Genomic DNA, 6,000 nt, shown 5'->3' with positions numbered 1-6,000 from the left:
AAAATACACTGTAAAAAATGATTTTTTGACTTTGTAAATACAACAAGGACAATTAAAGTAATTTCTACATGAAAACATCAATTCTGAGAATTACTCAAAAATGTAATGTATAATTCAGTGTAATACTTGGAGTTTCTGCGTAATTGTGTGTCTTCCCATTTAGTTAAATACATTCAGTAAATTTAACTGTAGTAACTGTAGTAAAAATTACTGAAATGTTGTCATCATTACATTAACTAAAGAAATTCAAGTAAAATGTTGCCAAAAGAACGCTCGTGTGACGTCAGACGTTAGACACGCCCCAACTTAATGCGGGGCGCTAGAGTGTGGCTCTGGGATAACAGGTACTGCCTGTCAGATGATTGCTGAACGCGTCTTTCTTCATCCTTTTATCCAGGTGGGAAATAAGTAAATGTTGAAGTGTATAATGTGATATGGGTATAAGAGTGTTGATATGGGTATAAGTGTGTTGTGTGTAATATGAGCCGCCCCGGTATCGTGTTAGCGTTAGCTACCGCGGCTAATTAACTCGGCGCCTGGCCACCGCTATTGTTTGCTAATTTCTCCGGATAGCATTTAGCTAACCCCCCAGCTTTATGACAAAGTGCCCTAGTCTATTCTCCCGCTAGCATTAGCTACCTCCTCTCAGTTACCATGAGGCTAGCCATGTTTACTGTGTATTATATGACTCCCGTTAGCATTTGCTAACTCCTCAGTTACCACGAGGCTAGCCGAGCTTACTGTGTAGTCTATGGCCCTCACTAGCATTAACTGCTTGCCTCAGTTACCACGAGGCTAGCCGAGCTTACTGTGTAGTCTATGGCCCTCACTAGAATTAGCTACTTGGCTCAGTTACCACGAGGCTAGCCGAGCTAGTATATGGCCCTCACTAGCATTAGCTACTTGGCTCAGTTACCACGAGGCTAGCCGAGCTTACTGTGTAGTATATGGCCCTCACTAGCATTAACTGCTTGCCTCAGTTACCACGAGGCTAGCCGAGCTTACTGTGTAGTCTATGGCCCTCACTAGCATTAACTGCTTGCCTCAGTTACCACGAGGCTAGCCGAGCTTACTGTGTAGTCTATGGCCCTCACTAGAATTAGCTACTTGGCTCAGTTACCACGAGGCTAGCCGAGCTTACTGTGTAGTATATGGCCCTCACTAGCATTAACTGCTTGCCTCAGTTACCACGAGGCTAGCCGAGCTTACTGTGTAGTATATGGCCCTCACTAGCATTAACTGCTTGCCTCAGTTACCACGAGGCTAGCCGAGCTTACTGTGTAGTATATGGCCCTCACTAGCATTAGCTACTTGCCTCAGTAACTATGCCCTTGGCCAGCGCACACACGAGCAGATTCTTTGACATAAATTGACCCAAAAAATGATTCTGAATCTCTGGTCTGAAGAAAGCAGTGTTCCTCATATGTGGTTGAATATTGTCTCGTGAGATGTTTGAGTTCATTTTATATCATTCTGTGATCAATTGTTTCTGGATTACTTCTCTTAATTGTATAGAGCAAGAGCTAAGCTAAATTGGGATAGAAGATAAAACTAAGACAGGTCAAGTGGACATTTGTTAAGCAGTTAACCAGTTAAGCAGTACTCTTACAAAATGCCCATAATTTTTCTGTGTGTTTTGTGTTTAAAAATAAAATTATATTTTGTGGATATTGTGTGTCTTCATTTTTCAGGGAGGTGTTTTAAGCAGTGCCCATTATTAACAAAATACTTGGAGTTTTTAGTGTAATATGTGTACTAGTTTTTTACCAGAAATTTTAATCAAAATGTAACTAAGTAAAAACTTGCTTTCAGTGGTAAATATTACTTTGGTATTACTAATAAAAACTGTAAGGAGATGCAAGTAAATTTTACTTAAAAAATGCTATGTTAAATTTACTTAGTATTTCTGTGTGTAAAACGTGTACAAGGTTTTTTTAAGTAAATCCTACTCCACATTTTTTTCAGTGTAGTTGTTTTTCTTCATGACTCCAAAAAGCTGCTCAACCACTTGAGTGTTTAGCCATCCCTGCAGTTCTGGTACAAGGTTAATCCTTCTCAGCACATCCCGTTGATCCTTTGTGTTGGATTCATGAAATTTATCATACAGGGCAAAATGGCAGGAGGATCCAGTTGTAGGATGGCTTTCAGGGTCAGGATTTACTTTCTTTTCAAGTAACCATGACAGAGATACTTCGAGTTTTCCTTTTTGAGCTGCTGTGATATTGTCAGGGGTACATTCTGCCAGTCTTCCTTCGTTTGGCTGAAAGGGCATTACATCAGGAAACCACAAATTGGTATGAGTGGTGAGACCACGGGCGAAGTCATACACTGATACATTAGGAAGGTGCTTCCATGACATGAGAAGATCAGCGAAGTCCCGAGGAGACTCTGCCCTCAAATTGAATTTTAGGCTGTATACAATGCCATGGGGGCATGCAATAACAGCCCAGCCACCTTTAAAAATAAAACAAAATAATCACAATATATTAGTCATTTGTTACATATCACATACAATTTTTTTTAATGAATAAATAAATCAATAAATAAAACAGTTACCAGAAGCACCCCAGATTTTCTGGAAGACTTTGTCATATGAATGTCTATTTTTCATTTCGTTACGGAGTCTCAGAATAAGGTCATCATGGGATCCCTTTGAATCAATGTTGCATGCTTTGCACAGCTTTCGGACAATGCCGACCTTTAAAACATTATACGTTACTCCAATAGTAATACATTATATAATTTGGTGTTGTCGCGTATATGTAAAAATGTAAAAATACCTTCTGTTTTCTTAATTCATCCACAAGCCGCTCCTCAGTTACCATAACCAATTCGCTTTCTGCTGTGGCTTTGGCAGAGGACAGTTTTTGGTATTCCGTGTTCAGCACTATGTCCGACTTCCTTGTATGTCCTCCAATCCATGGAGCCCATCTATCAAAACTAGGATAGACGGCCAGCGGGTTTTTTGCACGGCCTACAAAAAAGATTTGTTTAAGTATGGAAAACACATGTAACAAAAAAATAATAGTGAAAATAAATTTAAGGTCATTACTTTGTACAAAACCACGAGCAATCATTTCCAAATTAACTGAGTCCCAAAACTCTTCAATGTTGTGCTCTCCTTTAAACTGCTCAGGAGGATCTTTGATATCACTTACTGCAACAAGAAAAAAGTTAAATTACATTAGCTCGTTTTATTTGTCTAGATATAATTTTGTGTTCCAAGGTAACACTTCTTCTGTGCACATCAGATAATGTGTAAGAGAATCAAATAAAAAAAAATATTTTACCAGCCACGCTGAATACTCCTTTTTTATGAAGGTCCATGATAACAACAGGTGGATAATAGCCACAGTTGATACATGAATATACATAATCATGGCTTGTCATGGCCTCAAACTGGCAGTATGCATGAAGAACAGTATCTCTTGAAGGATACTTCACTTCACGTAATCCTTCCAATGAGTTTATGGCCCTTGAAACAGATACATGATTCTAAAAAAAAAAGAGATTGAAGTGAAGTGCACACACAAAATACATTAAAAGACACAAATAAATCTCTCAGATCAAACGAAATAAGACATGTACCTGCAAATTGTGTCGAAGGAAGATGCACAGCTCCAGAGTTAGAACAGTATGGTCATTAAAATTGTGTAGTCCTGCCTGCCACTCCTGATATCGGTACACCATGTGACACTGAGGGCATGTCCTAAAGAAGGTTGACACATCTAAAGAAGAATATAAATAAAGAGAAATCATGATTCATTTAATCATCGGCATGCCATGTACATAATTATTAAGATGTAAAAATGTCACCTACTGTCAACGATTCCACCAAGGCCCACTATTCTTGCATGATCTGTAATCAGTGTGGGTTTTTCCAAACTGGGATGTTCAGTGCAAAATACACATCTTGTTTCCATTGGAATTAGCTGTGTGGCATACTCAGACAGTGGTTTTGATCTGAAAAGTTCAGCTGGAAGGTGTGCTGGAACTTTCTTCTCCTTGTAAATGCACAACACGTTCCAAGTTGGTCTTGATTGGTGGATAGACTGATCCTGATGTTTCATGAGGTGAATCTGCACTTGTAGTCTTGAATAAGTCTCTTTTTGTTTGAAACAAATGCCATTTCCCAATGCTTTTGTGGATACATGAAACTCTTGGCCTTGCACATGGACAATGCCAGGTATTAGCGTCCGTGTTATAGGTCACCATTACTCTGCCGAAACGACTGTAATGTTTTCTTTGTGGTTCACAAATAGACAGACAAATGTTTGTTGCAGATCCTCTATATTGTACTTGTACAGAAAAGGGAACAAGAGCTTTAAGTGCTGCCCTTTGCCGATTGAGACATGAATTCTTCCTGGATTCACCAAGTATCTTACAATGCACCATTTCTTCAAGAACCTCTGCTTGAAGGAGTTCTTCCGCAGCAGTGTCAGTGCAGTACTCCAGTGAACGTATATGTTAATTACTAAAACTCAATCCACTTCTCCGTGCTAAAAGTTGAAACTGCTTGCACTCTTCTAATTCACATTCAACACTGTGCACTTTGCCCCATGTTTTCTTCTGTGCATGTATAGGCACTGAAAATCCATGTCTGGACTGCAGATATGCCATTAGTGGCGTCGATGCAAACACTATAAAGATGTGAGACCTTAGTAATGTCTTTCTCAGAGTCTCCATGGATTCTAGAAATGTGTGCAGGCAATTTTTTATTAAGCAGTTCTAAAGAGCAAAAAGGACACTGTACTTTTGGTGGCCTTTGCGCAGGTAAACTGGGCAACTCTGGTAAAGTGCTACTTTCAGTCAAAAGTAGAGGTGGATGGGATTCATCTGATCTGGGTTCCAACAGTGGAGCAGGAGCGGAAACATGAGGTGGCAGAGTAGATGGTGGTTGCATCTGTTTTACTGAAGATGATGTCTCAGACTCCTTAAGAGGAGTTGCAGAATGTGTCTCACGGCATGACTTCAGGTGAATAATCATGGTGTCCCTTCTTATGATTGTCTTTGAGCACTGTGGGCAGTGAAAATGCCCTTGGGGTCTGCAATCCAAATTGCATTTGCATATTTTGTATCCTACAAAAGCAGTATAGAGATTAGCAGACTCCATAACAGTTTATGTAATCTGTGTGAATGAACATGTGAATGAGGTACCTTCGAAAGCCAATGCATTTTTAATATGCACTTCAATGTGTCTTAAGGTTCTGGAGAGCCTAGTAGGTTTGAACATTCCAGCCGGACACAGAGGACAATGAACATAACGGCAGCAACTTTGGCATGTCTCCAGCACTGGCAGGGATTCTGCCCTGAAAATCGATTTGTGCATCTCTATAAACGCAAGACAAAACCATATAAACAAATTAATTAATTAATTGCTATTAACTTGGCAACTATGGTCTTTAATTTGTAATCACTGTTCAGTTATTTGCCACCAAATCTGAAGTTTGCTTTTAAATAAGACATTTCTTTAACAATACATTTATTAATTCATTAAATAAATTGATGTTTTAAACGTCTTACACAACTTTAAAATATATATAAATATATCTTACAGTATTTAAATCTGCAATGTTTAAGGTACAGTTCAATAATAGTAAATAAGTATGATAAATGGCTCCCGTTAACTTAAGGATTTAACTATGCATATTAAGTCTGAAAAAATACAGCTAAAGATGAGCTTTCATGGAAGCCAGATGATCAAATCAGTTTAAATGGGCCATATTAATTATGATCGTAGACCAGCTAAACCATCAAACTTAAATTAAAACTGTATTCCGGTCCAGAGCTACATTGATAATGTAACGTTATACTCTGCATACTATGTATATCTGCTTCTGGATGTTAAGAATTTCCCTCTGGGATCAATTAATAAAGTATCTATCTATCTATCTGTCTATCTATCCGTCTATATATCTGTCTATCTATCTATTTATCAACCTATAAACTCTGTTAGCTTAGCCAACCTTATCAAAACTGTCGTAATTTTCCCACCGTGCG

The 6,000-nt window shown here is 38.6% G+C and overlaps 1 long non-coding RNA gene across 1 annotated transcript; it reads right to left on the bottom strand.

The window, feature by feature from the left end:
• Positions 1–2,641: 2,641 nt before the first annotated feature.
• Positions 2,642–3,262, bottom strand: LOC125790244 (uncharacterized). Its single transcript, XR_007430040.1, has 3 exons — positions 3,053–3,262; positions 2,781–2,974; positions 2,642–2,698 (listed from the first exon to the last, which is right to left on the bottom strand). It is a non-coding gene; the product is annotated as an uncharacterized LOC125790244 (long non-coding RNA).
• Between the last annotated feature and the right edge of the window lie 2,738 nt (positions 3,263–6,000).

Source organism: Astyanax mexicanus, unplaced genomic scaffold (genome assembly GCF_023375975.1).
Source record: "Astyanax mexicanus isolate ESR-SI-001 unplaced genomic scaffold, AstMex3_surface scaffold_35, whole genome shotgun sequence".
NCBI lineage: Eukaryota > Metazoa > Chordata > Actinopteri > Characiformes > Acestrorhamphidae > Astyanax > Astyanax mexicanus.
The sequence above is the reverse complement of the archived record's forward strand: the minus strand, read 5'-3'. Positions and strand labels throughout refer to the sequence as shown.